The 17,759-nt window shown below is 35.7% G+C and overlaps 1 protein-coding gene across 1 annotated transcript in view; it reads right to left on the reverse strand.

Moving 5' to 3' along the window:
• Positions 1-17,759, reverse strand: part of cacng3b (calcium channel, voltage-dependent, gamma subunit 3b) — a 50,813-nt gene that overhangs the window by 14,036 nt on the left and 19,018 nt on the right. The window lies entirely within an intron of this gene.

Below are 17,759 nucleotides of genomic sequence, written 5' to 3' on the forward strand. Positions count from 1 at the left end.
CATTTATCAGGTCAATGAGCACAGTCCTAGTAAGCCGCTTGCTATGTGTATATATGTGTGTGCGTATGTGCACGTATGCATGCCGTCTTGTGCATTCACTGACAACCCCTGTTCACTCGGCTGTGCGCTCAAGATGACAAATGAACAAAAATAACGCTTCTGCCCTCGAGCGTAACATGTGACCGGCTAATGAAGAGGTTTATCGTACCAAATACATGCGCCCTATGTAGAGGGAAACCATTCTGACACATACTGTCACATTCTCAGCTGCATTAAAGGGGGAGTACACAGCTCAAATGCTCTGTTTGTGTTTGAAATGTTTCCATTTTAAGCAATACTCATGTATCAACTTCTCTGTAGCTAGTGTCAGTGAACAGTACTGTTTTAATACAAAGTAAATGGTGAAATGGATGAATTCCAAACTAAATATTTAACCCATTTTCTGGTTAGATATCTTTGTGGTTTCAGAGATCCCTACGATTTACATAATTTAAATTAAATCAACCCCTTATTTTTTCTTCAAATTCTTTTGATATGCTCTTTGGACCAAATCAAAACCCATCTGACAGATTTTACTGAATCATTAAACCTCTGTTTTATCATATAATTATCATTTATATTCTCAAATATGTGACTGCTATCCATTCAGGCTCAGTTTGATCATGCAAATACACTGTGGGAAAATAGAATAAAATCCATTTAAAAATCAAAATGAATGAATCATCATGACACATTAAAACATCACTATGTCTATAAATACATAAAATGATATGACATGACAAAATACATATTTTCTTATATAATATAAAACAGAAAAAAAAAAATGAAATTACACAAATACATAGGGGTGGGTGATATGACCTAAAATTAATATCACGGTATTTTTCATCTTTTGAACGGTGACGGTATAATATCACGGTATTACTTTTTTTTGGTAGATTTTGGGAGGAGAAGTCTGTCCTGTCCCTTTAGTATGTGGATAAAGTTAATATTTTTATAATATAATAAGTAAATGGTAGGTATCCTAATCAAAAAGAGACATGGGAGAGTATTATGTATTCTCAACATATTTATTTTGCAAAAAAACTTAAGATCTTACTTAACAGTGTACAACAAAACAAAAATTATTTTTTATTGAAATTTAATTTCTGCAATATTTAAAACCTTTAAATAACTGGGGGAAATCAACCCACGGCAACAGTTTAAAAGTAGACCAATTCTGAGGGGAAAAACGCGGACTTGGCAACCCTGCATCCAACACGAGCTGCTGGAGTTGATGTCATTGCACACATGAGTATGAAATTTTCGTCCGAGATTATCGAGTTTACACACTGCCTCTTAAACTTTCGTCCGTCATAAAAAAATTCGGATCATGTTTGATTTTCTGCATTTTCGCATCCATAATAAGCATTTTGATAAGGATGGCGAATATGAGAAAACTAAAAAAAAAAATGCATACGAAAATCGGACTCAGTGTACAATGACCTTTATATTTGACTGATCACGGGTCGAAAGTAAAGAGAGATGACAAAAATAGACTGGAGGATTTGCTGCAGTCTTGTACTCACTGACAAATATCTGTTATAAGATGTGCTGCTCCCTTTACACAGAGTGTGCTTTATTGCAAAATCGAAAGTAAAAGTAAACAGCGCGAGCACTCATTTAAAAGCGATTTCTATACCCTGCATATTGAAAGTGCAAAAATTATATACAATATTAGAATATTTGCGGGTGCGCCGATAAGAAAATAATATCGCGCCAATTTTGTGATTGGCTATATAGTGTGGGGCTCGTGTCGGGTGGGCCAAGCTTCTGATTGGGTGGCCGTGGAGCCGGGCTAAGAGCATTCTAGAAAGAGCTACACTGCCCTCCAAAGGCAAAGTGCAGTAACTACGCAAACACTGAAACTGAAAAAAATGCCTTTAAAGTTTTTTGACAGCTATTCAGACACTCTCGTTTCTCTGAAACGGGACAAAATTGAACCAGGAGACTTTGCCATGAGACAAAACAGTTGTCACAAAGTCCATTTTAAGCCTTAACTCAATTTTGACCAAATGTGTAGTTACTGCGCTTTGCCTTTAACAGGCCCGACCTTTCTTCACGATGTTTCACCAGTCGTTTAATGGCCACTCCCCTTTTACCTACCACCTGCAAAGCTGATACGAATATATTTTACTTTTTAATTTACAACAAGATATAAAGTATAAGGACAGGTATTCAGACCACAACTGAACGTTTGAAGAAAATTTAATGCCTTATTATTTAGAATGAGCTATTATTGATGTAAATGCAGCCGTTCGAGGCACATAATTGATTTATTACGGTATTGACGGTATTAGAAAATCCATGTCGTGGCGCAATGTCACACCGGTGCTGACTATGACACCGGTGTACCGCCCACCCCTACTACAAATACATAAATAAATAATCTGAAACTGAAAATGACATGACAAAATTAATATTTTATATATTACATAATAATTAAAAATATTTGAAAAATAATAATAAAAAATAAAACTATGTAAATAAATAATCTGAAAACGGCATAAAATGAATATTTAACATATTAAGTAATAATTAACAAATATTTAAAAAAATTAATAATTAAAAATTAATAAAAAATAAAATAAAAATAAAATTAAAATTAATAAAATATAAAATTACATAAATAATCTGAATCTAAAAATGACAAGACAAAAATAATATTTAGTACAATAAATAATAATTAACAAATATAAAAAATTAAATATAAAAATTGCGTAAACAAACAAACAAACAAACCAACAAATAATCTGAAGATAACATGAAAAAAATGAATATTTAATATATTAAATAATAATGAACAAATATTAAAAAATAATTAAAATATAAAATTGCATAAATAAACAAACAAATAATCTGAATCTGACAATGACATGACAAAATGAACATTTAATATATTAATTAATAATTAAAAATAGATTAAAAAATTTAAAATATAAAATTACATAAATAAATAATCTGAATCTGAAAATGACATGACAAAATGTACATTGAATATGAAAAATAATAATTAAAATATAAAATTATGTAAATAAATAAATAATGAACAATGACAAAATTAATATTTAATATATATATATAAAAAATGAACAAATATTAAAAAAATAATTAAAATATAAAATTGCGTAAATAAATAAACAAACAAATAATCTGAATCTGAAAATGACATGACAAAATTAATATTTAATATATTAAATAATAATTTAAAATATTGAAAAAATAATTATTAAATTATAACATTACATAAACAAACAAAAAAAACAAACAAACAAACAAACAGAATCTGAAAATACAGTTACAAAAGGAAAAAAAAAAATCAGAACAACATTTAAACCGGATCAACCAAATGTTAGGTATATTTAAAAATTAAATATAAAATAAATTAAAATGGCATTGACATCTCAGACCACAAACAGAACACGATGATTAAGAATCGGTCATTGAAAAACCCATAACATAACATAACATAACATAACATAACATAACATAACATAACATAACATAACATAACATAACATAACATAACATAACATAACATAACATAATGAATAAGAATGTGTGGTTATGGCTCTGAATAAATATTAAACAAACAGCACCTGAAGAGGCCACATAGAGCAACTTCATAATTTTCATAGGTTTTTGTGCTTGTTTGTGTTTCTATGAAATGCTTTTAGCCATTTTGTTTAAGCAAGAGACAGAACAGGTCTCTGTGGTGCATGGCGAGGGCTTTCAATGATTCAGAGTGAATCAGGGGCACTCGGGCTTCTTCAGAAATCCCCTCTGGCTCAGCCCGCAGCCCTCTCCCACCATCACTGTCTACAGGTGACCTGACAGACTGGCCACTCAAAGCCATTCAGCTCTATTCACTCCCTCAAACACACACACACACACACACACACACACACACACACACACACACACATAGACAGACACAAACATTGGCTGCTCATAACACAGAGATGGAGGGAGATCAGAAAACGAGTAGGCGATGAAGGCTCGGAGAGAGGGACGGTTATTGTCATGGTGACTGTGACTGCTGTGACGTATTTATCCTTTGAGTGGGAAGGGCTTTAACGTGATGCGAGTCCTTACATATAAAACAATTAGAATTTTGATATGATCGAAAAATTGCACTACTAAACACGGCATGAATCAACCAATTCACCTAAAGGTTGCAACGCACAATGATAAAGAATTAGGAAGCGTACCATTGTGTTTTTATGGCACTTCATGAACACATCATGAAACAAAACAGCACATTTGCAGGTAGGGATTGGCAGTTTTATGAGTCATTTTAACAGTATGTACTATTACATAATTTATTTTTTTTGCTACAAATTCATTAATACAATTTTACATGTTGCACAACTGATTAATAATTTAATAAATATATTAAATAACAAACTACTATATAAAAAGACTTAAAAGAGGGGGGAAATCTCACAAAAAGGATCAAGAAATGACAAAGTCAAAAATAAAAATAAACTACATTTTGGATTTAAACATTTTTAAGACTATTAAGATTTGTGGTTTTGCTAAACACTTTTTAAAATATAAACTAAGCATGTTTTAAATCAATGAAATCAATGTGATGACTTTTTGGAAGGAAAATGTTTTAAATGTCAATAAAATGATTAATATGATAATAATTAGGCAAAATGTATTTTCTTTTCTTTTGATTTTTGGGTGAAATATGATGTACACTCTAAAAAATCCTAAGTTATTTTTATTCCAGAAGGTTTAAACGCTCGATGATGCTTCAGGAGCAAACACGATACACTAAGATCAGGGTAAATTTGACTTGTTTTGTCTTCTAGGAAACACATAAGTATCTTTTGTGGCTTCTAAAGGGCAGAACTAAATGAAAAAATAGGATATTCACGCAAAAATCGAAAAATCATTCTGTTCAGAAGTTTATACCCCTGGCTCCTTAATGCATTGTGTTTCCTTCTGAAGCATCAGTAAGCATCTGAACCTTCTGTAATAGTTGCATATGTGTCCCTCGGTTTTCCTTACTGTGAAAAGATTGATCTCAAAATCATACAGTCATTGTTGGAAAGGGTTCAAATAAGCAAAAAATGTTGAAAAACAAAGAATTTGTGAGACCTGTAGGATTTTTCTGAAGAACAGCAGGCAGTTTAACTGTTTAGGACAAACAAGGGACTCGGGAACTATTACTAAACACACACAAAAAATTGCTGTGGATTATTCAGGTAACAACTCAGTATTAAGAATTAAATGTATGTAAACTTTTGAATGGGGTCATTTTTATAAATTCAACTATTATTTTCTTTTGTGGACTATATGTAAATGTATTTTATGTGAAATATCTTAGTTAGGTCAGTACTAAATTTAAAATAACATAAGTATTTTGTATGTTATTTTAAATCAAACACCCTTTACAAAAAAAGTTAAAACAGCATTGTAGGATGATTTTGAAGTTGAAGACAGAAACGAAATGGGAGTTTTTCCGACATACCCTAACTGTATTGACCCGGATTACACAGACTGCGCATCGCAGAGATGAGACAAGACAAGCATTTGAGGTTAAAAAGTATATAAATTGTCAATTTGTTTTTGAAAAAAACAATTGTTTCGCTAGATAGCACCCTTCTTCCTCGGCTGGGATCATTTAGAGCCCTTTGAAGCTGCATTTAAACTGCATTTTGGAAGTTCAAACTTGGGGGCACCATACATATCCATTATATGGAGAGAAATCCAAAAATGTTTTCCTCAAAAAACATAATTTCTTTACGAATGAAGAAAGAAAGTCATGAACATCTTGGATGACAAGGGGGTGATTACATTATCTGTAAATTTTTGTTTTGAAAGTGAACTAATCCTTTAAACCTGAAATGATTTTTGTAAATCCACTGGTCAAATGCTGTGGTCGCCACCTGAACAGTGTGAATGTCCAGAAAACCGGACTTTCTGAATGTATATAATCAGTACGCTGTTTTAGAAAGGAAAACGTAAAAGATCAAAAAGAGAAACTAGGAAGAATCAATGAATTATGAATAATTTATTGCCATTGTGTGAATAATATGTAATCATGTAATCCATAAAAAAGAAACTGTAGTCTGATTAGAAGTATTTTAAAATGTAACTTACTTTACTTACAAGTAATTCATTTTTGGAATCTGATTAAGTAATCCAGATTAGTCGCCGACATATAGCGCAACTGTGCTCACGGCGACCCGAGTTCGATTCCCGCCTCGAGGTCCTTTGCCAATCCTACTCCCCTCTCTCTGCCCATTGATTTCCTGTCATCTCTCTACTGTCATGTCCATTAAAGGCATAAAAGCCCAAAAAATATAACTTAAAAAAAAAAGTAATCCAGATTACATGTAATCAGTTACTACCCAGCTCTGGTTCTAGGTATGAATTTGTCCCCACAATATGATTAAATCAGTACACACACACACACACACACACACACACACACACATGAACGGTAGTTTCTACCACTCCTGCCTATTGGAATGTCAACTGAAAGACAGTCATCTCATATCATATTTCAATAAATCACCTGTCCACTGGCCATGTCCACACTTATCTGTCTGGCGTAGTGTGAAGTACAACCAGGCCTCTCCATCCTCCACCGAGCTGCGATGGATTACAGCGGCACTAAAAGCATCATAAGACACAGCAGCTGCTTTTACCAACAATCACTCAGATTTAGAGCCTGGCTCTTTGTCTCCATTTACATAACACAAACCTGCAGAATGACTGCGTGTTTGTCACAACTCCAGTCGCGGACCTGTCAGAGAGCTTCACCGGAGGACGGGTGAATGCATTAGCGAGGAAGTATTTCATTAGCTTTTATCTCTGTGTTTACTATCATCACAAACAGCCTGTGAATAAATAAAAAGAACACTGATGCTATTAGCTGAAAGGGTCCCCTGGAAAAAACGCCTGCGAGGAATACTTTGCATTGGAATTAAAAGTCCTAATTTGGTTTCTATGCTGACAATGCAATCAGAATAATCTGATTAGAAAACTCGAACGCTGTTTCCGTAAATTCACACTCAAACCTTTTTTTTCGGTGTTGTCGTCTGCAGGTGGACAGATTTGTCTTCATCACACTTTGAGGTCTCATTGACCCTTTTGTCTTAGGACCCTCTTAAAACAATTAGTCACATTTGAGTCTGTGTTTCACACTTTAAGCTAATGGAGTGCTCGTGCTCGGATATCAATGGAGACGTCTGGAGAGAGAGAGAAAAGTGGGAAAGCAAGTAGTTTACAGTCAATATTGAGGTAAAATCACCAGAGACATGTTTTCAATTAAAGGCTACCTTTGTGTGGATTAGAAAACAACTCATCCACTTGTGTTGATTTGAGCCTCTGGGTCTCCGCATCGGAGAGAAGGTGAGCCGAGCGGTGAGCGGCGAGTCCCGCGGGCTGGGGGCTGTCGCCGCACCGACACACCTCCGGTTTGAATAATTCAACAGAGATCTCCTCAAAGGTGACAGCTTTGTTGGAGGAGACCAGAAAGATTAAGAACTGATGGAGACATTTTCCACTCGGCCCTCCCTTCATCCCCTCCTCCTCTTGAATTGTGTAGCCAGTGCGGCTCTCTCGCCTATTCAGCGCACTGCTAACAGATAAAGCGACACTTTTATAAAAGCAAAAGGAGAAAGGGGGATGAAAAGGGTCTTTTGTGTTGCTCTGAGCTTCAGCTTTGCCGCTGTCCTCTCTCGGTCCTGTGTGGCCGGCGGTGGGTGGCTGTGGGCGCAGTGAAGAGCTCTGCCGCTGAAGCTCCTCTGATAGCACACGGGCTGCCTGCCTCGCTCTGATTGACACATGGTTAGTCACACTTCAGAGAAATACATGCTCAGCTTAATTTGCCTATGCATTCACCCTCAGCTTAAAGGGAACTTACAGTCAAAGTGTAAAGACTTCATTTGTGCTGAACGGAGCGATGGAGCAGAAGTCAGCATTTCCATAAAATTTCCTGTCAAGCAAGATTTCACCCTGTTTCTGGAATATGATGGCCAAATCCACTGACGATGTCGGAGGCAGTCTTAAAGCATTTCTGTTTAGCGTGTTGTACATTTCATTATACATTTTAGCTGTGTTCCAAAATGTAGTAAGCTACCTAATGTATCTTGACAGCATCACAGGCACTATGGGGACATTCGCACAGAACATGCTACTGTATTCCACTGAGCTGCTTTTCCATTGCTTTTCTATGTAAAAATGTGCTGAAGAAATATGTTTGACCACTCGCTTCTCATGTGACAGACACACAGGAGTGCCCTTTCTCCATATTTATGCCAAGTTCTGTCACAAAACTCTAGATGGCACAGACTGATAGTCTGTTAATGCAAACTGATGATATTCATCATGAGGATAATGAGGATAAAAAGAAAAAAAAAACATGCAAATAAGTTCAAACATCCATTTATTATCTATTATTTCCTGAATATTACTTATGAAATGATCAAACAGTTGGCTACTGTTCACATGCATTTTACTACTATATTGAATAGTAATAATTTAGTACTTTTTCCTATTTTATTGTTGGTTTCCTCTTTTCTGATCATTTGGAATGAGGATAAAAGACAAAAAAAAGGTGCAAATAAGTTCAAACATCCATTCAATATTTATTATTTCCTGAATATTATGATGAACTGATCAAAAAGTTGGCTACTGTTCACATGCATTTTACTACTATATTGAATAGTAATAATTTAGTACTTTTTCCTATTTTATTGTTGGTTTCCTCTTTTCTGATCATTTGGAATGAGGATAAAAGACAAAAAAAAGGTGCAAATAAGTTCAAACATCCATTCAATATTTATTATTTCCTGAATATTATGATGAACTGATCAAAAAGTTGGCTACTGTTCACATGCATTTTACTACTATATTGAATAGTAATAATTTAGTACTTTTTCCTATTTTATTGTTGGTTTCCTCTTTTCTGATCATTTGGAATGAGGATAAAAGACAAAAAAATGTGCAAATAAGTTCAAACATCCATTCAATATCTGTTATTTCCTGAATATTACTGATGAACTAATCAAAAATTAGGCTACTTGTTCACATGCGTTTTACTTCTATATAGTATAGTAATATAGTAATAATTTAGTAATTTTTCCTGTTTTATTGTTGGTTTTCTCTTTTCTGATCATTTGGAAGGAGGATAAAAAGACAAAAAACATCAATTCAATATCTACTATTACCTGAATATTATGAAATTCAATAATTCCCCGTGATGACGTCATAATATGCAAATTAGATTAATATATTTACACCCCACATAAACATTCGGTCATGCCCAACATTTTTCTAATTTACAGTAGATCTCTATCTTTAAGCCCTTTCAAGCAACAAGCTTTTGAAATCTTGATGTCAAAATCCAGCATTTAAAAAAAAAAAAAACCTGGCGCCTAAAGGGTTAAACTACTTGGCACAAGCTGACTGGTTCATGTTGCATCCACAGCCAATGAGCTTGCTGTAATGGCTGGCTAGCATTCACTAGAGCATTTTGCAATGCACTTTCAGAGTTCCTCTGAAACCCTCCACCTCCCCCAGTTCCACCTGTATAGATCTACTATGAGTTATTACATATATTTGTGCAGCAGCAGTATATCTTAAATACTCACAGCAGTGTATCAGCATATGTATCGGCAGTAGCAAGTTGTTGTACTTGGTTTGCAGCAGTAATAATCTACAACAACAACAGCAGCAGCACTTCAGCAGACCAAATACATTAACATTGAAAGGAAAGTGAAGTGAGTGCACACACACATAGTAGTGAACACACACACACACACACACCGTGAACACACACCTGGAGCAGTGGGCAGCCCGGGGAGCAGTTGGGGTACAGTGCCTTGCTCAAGGGACTCACCTCAGTCGTGGTATTGAGGGTGAAGAGAGCACTGGTTATTCACTCCCCCCACCAACAATCCCTGCCGGACCTGAGACTTGAACCTGCAACCTTTGGGTTACAAGTCCGACTCTCTAACCATTAGGCCACGGCTGCCCCACAACATATCCATTACCAAGCTAATACATCCACTGTCATATCCATTACCATGCTAAAATCTTCAAAGAGTTGTCATAATAGAAATTAGTTCTGCCAAATAAATTTGACTGAACTGCTAAACAATAACAGTAAATGGTATATGAAAAGTATTATAGAGTTTGCCTTTCTGTTAATAGTAGAAAGGAAGGCAAATGCTATAATACTCTCTTATACCGTTTTTAGCAAATAAGCATTTATATCGGCTGCACGATTAATCGTTTTTAAACCGAAATCGCGATTTGAAAGGGTGCGATTTTCAAATCGCAAGAGCTGCGATTATTTCGATTGATTATCAAATGTGGTAACAAGCATATAAGTCATTTTTGACAGGTCACTTCATGTGCATATTACGTCTTCATGCTTATATTACGTTTGATGCAGAGTTTAACCAATAGGGGGCATTTTAACACTGCATGTAGAGACATGCACGGGACGGATTTTTCAGTCCCGCATCCGCAGAAATATGTTTATCTCGTTCAGTTCCCGCCTCGACATTCATGTTTTGTCCCGCTCCTGCCCGCATAAAAGTAACCTATATAGTTTTTTTTCAGTACATCAATTGAATTTGCATGAAACAGTTTTGTAACATCTCGTAATTTCACAAAACCCCAGCATAAACGCTCCTGATAAAATATTTGTTATATAGGCTAAGCATCAACATTCACAAACCACTGTTATTCTTAACAGAAGAGCAAGCATGAGCTACTGTGTGTATCCATTGCAGAATGCAAGCAGACAAAGCTAAAGTTGACATCTCAGTTCATATGCGATCTCATAAAGCTCTAACACAATGAGTATTATGCACAATGAATCTTTCACAATGTCTACACTTCGTGTGTTTTAATTCGCGAGCACGCAATATTCAGCACTGTGCAAGAATGTTTGAGCAGTGAGTGGATTCTAACTTAAACACCTCTGATGACTGCCTATCCTTGTGCTTACTAATCATAGCTGTAAGTTGTATACTAGTTGTTCTTGCTGCTTTTGTGCAATAGATGAATAACAATATTTTGCTTTTTAGATATTTCTATTTTGCGGGGGTCCCGCAAAATAGAAATATCTATGTATGTATGTAAAAAGCAAGGCAGCTCACTAGGTTTTGGAAAGAAGCTTAATTTCCGTAGCCACATTGAAATTGAGCTAGCAGTGGCTCGTGCCAGCTAGAGTGTGACTGTAATCACTGCTCTAGTGACAACACTGCACCTTTCTGCTGCTTTTAATGACCTGTGTGTGTTTAATTTTGCAGGTAGAGTCTGAAAATTAAGGCCCAGCTTGCAGAGAGACTGATTGGCCTAATGGTTTTGACACGGTGAGTCATCCACATTTATTAGGCATGGTTTTAATGATCCTCCACAGGGCACGATATCTTTGCACAATAATATTCCTACCAACACGAGAGGCTCACTTACCAGCCTGCTAATTCAACTAAACATAACAAGGCAATGAACGCTTTATTTCTAGCTCTGTGATAAGCAGAGACATGAGTGTCCATGTTAAATCATGTTTCTGGAGAATGGGGTAATAAATGTGCAATGTGGCCTGTCCAAGACAACTGGGACGGGGCTGAAAGACTTTAAATTGTACAAGAGGCAATTTTCTTCCACTTGTGGCATCGCATGCCCCCTCCTCTCTCCCGCTCGCCCGCACACTCGGATGCCGTTAGCTGCTTATTACTGTTGTCTCAGCAGGGCCCAATAACTATTCTTGTTTGTTTAAGTCCGCTACTTCTGGTTTGGTCTTTTCCATTAAATGGAGTCTTTTCAAACGACAGCGCACTTCAGAAGACGGGTAGAGGGGTTGTGCAGCAGCTGATACAGGCAGCCACTTCCTCAAGAACCACAGGGGCTCTTGAATGCCTCTCAGGGGCTGAATAGTCTAAGCAATCCTGAGGGGTTCAGGTTTACATCACTCCAGGACAATATCGCTTCTTTCCCTTCCAGAAGTGTCATGCCCATTCAAACCAAGTGGCCCCTTAGAAGCGGATTAACAATGCAATTTCCAAGAAAAAAATCATATTGTATCATATTATTTGTATCTTTGATAATTAAAATAAGTTATTTGAGGTTTTTAGATTTTTAAAAAAATATTTGTGTCTCTTACTTAGGCGAATCAAGGGTACATTTATTTAATCAGAAATACATAAACACAGCATTATTGTGAAATATAAAATACCGTTTTAAATTCAAATACATTTTAAATGTTTTTATATGATGTCAAAGCTGAAATTTCAGTATCATTACTCCAGTCTTCAGTGTCACGTTTCTTCAGAAATCATTTTAATTTGCTGATTTGAAGCCTAAGAAACATTTCTTATTACTCTTGAAATGTTAAAAACTGACAACTGCTTGCACACACTTTTTCAGGATTCTACAATTAATAGAAAGTTCAAAAGAACAGCATACTGAATATTTACTGAATAAAAGTATTAATTTGTTTATAAATTAAATTAAATAAACCCGTAACCCGTAATAAAATAAAATAAAATAGAAAAAAAAATAGTCATTCAGGTGTGGAAAGACATTGTTACTTACATGCCAGAATTATTAATTTTAAGTGACAGTTCACCCAAAAAATGTAAAATTGTTTAGATAAAAAAGTCTTAATTTACTCACCTTCATGTCGTTCCAAATCTGTATGACGAAAAATTACATTTTGAAGTTTCATTTTGACTATAATTGAAATAAAAAAGGAAGTGATACATGTTTGTAAACACTTGAAGGTGGGTAAATATTGTCAGAATTTCCCCTTCATTCAGTGACTTATCCTTTTAAAGAGAAGGTCTAAAGGTATTTCATGCATTCTGACTTATTTACACTGTTAAAGGGATGGTTCGGAGTAGATTTGACTATATTGCTATGCACTCTGAAGCCCATGTAAATACCCCATCCGAAGTTTTTTTTACCTTAGTCAAACATTGAGGGAGATATCAGAGTTTTTCGAATGGCTTGCTACTGCCGTACATGGTACATGTGATGTATCTCGTAAATTGCACCACTAAACGTGCACGTAATCTTACCAAACTTCTACAGTAGTGTAAATAGTGTATGTACTCACAAAACGCTGCATTGGAAAATTTGTGTCCACCATGAGTGTTTTAAAAACAACTTTTACCCGATTCCTACTAGTCTCAAAAACGACAAATGGCGACACGTCGACGTCACTTCCCTGGTTTGGGAAAAGCACGTAAAAGTCCACCTACTACGTTGACATGCACACAGACATAGTGGGTGGACTTTTACGTGCTTTTCCCAAACCAGGGAAGTGGTTTCACACAGAGGACTCATATGCAACTATTACACAAGGCTCAAATGCTCACTGGTGCTCCAGAAGGAAAAACCATGCAATAAGAGCTTCTGAAGGGCATTACTAAATGAAAAATATGATATTTAGGCAAAATAAGAAAAATGTACACATCTCCATTCTGTTCAAAAGTTTTCACCCCTGGCTTTTAATGCATAGTTTTCCCCTCTGGAGCATCAGTGAGCATTTGAACATTCTGTAATAGTTGCATATGAGTCCCTCAGTTGTCCTCAGTGTGAAAAGATGGATCTCAAAATCATACAGTCATTGTTGGAAAGAGACAGGAAATTCATATACTTTTCACAGAATTCGTACCCAAGGATTCCGCATCCCAAGTCCAATGCTGTGCCACTCAATCTACTGAAACATATAGAGCTGTAATCGTAACTGTGTACGAAGTTCGTGTTTCGTGTCTTGCGAAAGTTCCCACAAGTATGTTTTCGCCAGATATTTCTGATGAAATCCGAGCTTTCTGACCTTGCAGACAGCAACACAACTGAAATGTTCCCAGGTCAAGAAACATAGCAAGGATGTTTTAAATATGACAATGCTCAATGTGACAATGCTCAGATCAACCGCACTTTTATGAAGCTATGAAGCTTTTACGAAGATACTTTTTGTGTGCCAAGAAAACTAAATTATCACAATGTATGTGCGAGCTGGACGAAGAGGAAGCACGCATATGCGTCGTAACACTCTCCACAATGGCAGCGTGCTACAGCAGACAGGATGAGGAGTAAAAGAATTATTGAATAAAGTCGTTATTTTTTTTTTCTTTGCACACAAAAAATATTCACATGGACTATTTTACCGATGTCCTTGCTGTGTTTCTGGGCCTGGGAACGTTTTTGTTGTGCTTAGGTCTATGGAGGGTCAGAAAGATCTTGGATTTTATCAAAAATATCTTAATTTGTGTTCTCGGAGATGAACAAAGGTCTTAAGGGTTTGGAACAACATGAGAGTAAGCAATTAATAACAGAATATTTTTGGGGAGAACTATCCTTTTAACATGAGATTGGCAGAAACTGTGTGTTGTGATCCACTTAAATATTCCTAAAACAATATATATATACATATATACATGAAAAACTGACCCAAACCTGGCCTAACACCCACCAGTTTGTTGGGTTGCAAACTGCTAACTCACCCGAGCGAGGCCAAAGTGCTTCGACAGAGGAATGACAGTATTCATCTAAAGTGGGCTGCGCTCCCTATTTGTAATTCAATGAGACCATCTTGTCTTTTGGTTGCCAAAGACAGAGCTCATGAATATTTGGGCTTACTGCGCAACACATGACAGCAGAGCCATGAAAGTGAACACATTTTGTGTGGGGGCTAATTCTAAAAGGCCGTATGTTCGGCCGATAAACATTTGCCGGATAAGATCGAAGCCTGATCCGACGGATGAGGAGCGTTCTGCTACGTATGGGAGGAACTCAAAGCCAGCTGGTACGTACGTGTAAGCCAGTGCTGACGCTGTGATTGCTGTGAAAGCACTTTTTTCTGACACACATCGAATGGCCTTCATCTCATGGCTATTCTTCAGAGCCAACATGCTTGATTTAGTTTTCCATGGAAAGGAGGAAGCTGCCTGCGCAAGCCAGCCAAAGGTTGCTGCCAGCCCATTCTCCACAGAGAGGTCTCCTCAGGCGCGGGCCAACATCGAGTTTAATGGACTTATTTGGCTTGTTAACACTCTAGCAGCGCTGCCCGCGTTCACGCAGAGGTGAAGTCGACACATACGCATCAATATTCAGTTCTATCCCTCCCTGATCCCTTTGCTTTCCCACTATCCCTAATAAAATGCGTATCATACAAGAGCTCGGGAATAGCGCTGGACATCTACATGAAATGTGCCAAAAACTGTTCCACATGAGTGGATGCAAGCGAGTAAACAACCGGGGCTTAAGGGAGATAACAGCACTTAATAACACAGGGGAGGAACACGGCTTTTTCAGCGGGCTTCCTAATCACAATACACTAGGAGATCGCAGAAACACAAGACGGATAGCTCATAAAAACAGGGACACAGCCATAACTATTGTTCGGCGGTGAGCTTATGAAACCCCGCAGGTGGACATGCTGCAGATATTGAAGACACTTACTCATTGCCAAAGCCACAATAATTCTTGCGGTGACTTGTGTGGACAGGCCGGTGTGGGTGCTACTTTGAAGAGCTATAGCGATGCTATTGAGCTCTAAGTACATTAAGAGAAACCCCCTAGAGGCCAACGCAATCAATGTTTGCCCAAGGAGTGTGAAAGTCTGTGTTTGACACTGCCAAGGACCTTGGGACTGCTGGACCTATATTGTTGTTAGTGTCAGATAAAGCTGAGTGTTTCGATGTAACAACTGTGTGGGCATGCACGCACACTTGCATATAAGTGTTTCTTCAACTATGGCCGCTTGTACAGTACATCCCAACGGCTGAAACTAGAAACACAGCTCTAACTTTCTTTTTCTTTTATATGAAGGTCACATAAAACTATTACAGAAACTTTTCACAAGTGTCAGTTTTGAAACGGACCCATTTTTCTTCCTTATTTCATTGTACATCCAAGTGAAACAAATGACTCAAAAGAAAAAAAAAAGTAGGGCGGGACTTTGTTCTGCCTTTCAGCTGCTGATTGGATGGAGGCAGATCTGAATGTAAGCTTGCTATCGAGAAGAAACGTCACTAGAGAGAAGTTTGCTGTGTCACTGGAAGATCAAGTTATAATATAAATAAATAAATGGATCAATTAGAACAATTATTTTAGGAATAGATTTAAGAAAATACTTTTGAAGTCTCATCAAGGGTGCATTTATTTGATCAAAAATACAGTAAAAACAGTAATATATAAAATACCTGTTTTCAATTTGAATATATTTTATTCCTCTATATTTTGTATTCCTGTGATGTCAAAGCTGAATTTTCTGCATCATTACTTTAGTTATCAGTGTCACATGATCCTTCAGAAATCATTCTAATATGCTGATTTAAAGCTCAAGAAACATTTCTTATTACTGTTGAAATGTTGAAAACTGTTAACTGCTTACATACCTTTTTCAGGATTCTATGATTAATAGAAAGTAAAAAAAACAGCATTTATTACCATGTTGTAACATTATACATGTCTTTACTGTCACTAGTAATCCGATTTTTACTGAAAAAAGGTATTAATTTGTTCATATATATATTCAAGAATTTTATTAAAAAAAACATTACATTCACTGATGAATTTTGCATTTTTTTATTTTTGCAAAATGAGATTGATTACATGCATTTAGAAATTAGTTAAGCTGACTTTAACATATGAAATCCATTAAATAAATAAATAATACGTATTTACAACTATGAGAGTGAAATAAACATATTTAAAAATATTTTTGTGAGTTTGAAAAAGAGGAAGGAACTTATATTTAGTTTCTCAGCAATAATAATGTGATAAGCCAATATTTATTTCCATGCCTCATCAACCAGCATTAAAATTATATACACTAAAAAAATGCTGGGTTAAAAATAACCCAACGCTGGGTGAAATATGGACAAACCCAGTAATTGTATTTTTTTTTTGGACCCAGCGGCTGGGTGAAATGTTTAATCCAAACTTTTGGGCAGTTTATTTAACCCAACTTTTGTTTAAAAATTACTATATGGCTGGCTTAAAATGAACCCAAATTAGGTTGTAAATTAAAAATCAGACATATAATTACTAGAGGCATCAGCAATAATCAAAAGGTGAACATTTATTAATAAGCTATTTAAAAAAGTGTATTATTTAATTATTATTTATTCAGCTTATTAGTAAATGTTCATTTATAGAACACATTAATACATGTTCATTTTCAACTTATTTTGGATTCATTTTTAGCAAAAAATATAAGCACTTTTATGCAATAGTTGACTTAAATAAAACTACCCAGACGGTTGAGTTAAACATTTAACCCAACCGCTGCATCAAAACAACCCAATTGCTAGGTTTGTCCATATTTTACCCAGCGCTGGGTTGCTTTTAAAGTATTAAAGTATTTAAGTATTAAAACTTAATATTCATTATTTTTGCTACAGATTACATTTAAAAGTATTCCATTATTAATGTTTTTAAAAATGAACTGTAAGTGACCATTTGATGATGGCAAAGGAATTCAAAATGTAAAAATAGGGCAAATAAGCCAACAATGTAAACTAACACAATAATAAATAACCAAAAAATATATGGAAGCCACATATCATGCATCCCTCTACTTTCCAAATGTTTTTATATACTTCGAAACACAGTAACAAGCATACTTGCTATAATGAGATTTGGTATGAAGTCTAACACTAACAATGTCTTATGAACAGAATTTATTAATGTCTATAAAACTATGCAAAGAGTATAAAAAAATATTGATTAAT

The sequence above is a fragment of the Garra rufa genome, chromosome 1 (genome assembly GCF_049309525.1).
Source record: "Garra rufa chromosome 1, GarRuf1.0, whole genome shotgun sequence".
In the NCBI taxonomy this organism is placed as follows: domain Eukaryota; kingdom Metazoa; phylum Chordata; class Actinopteri; order Cypriniformes; family Cyprinidae; genus Garra; species Garra rufa.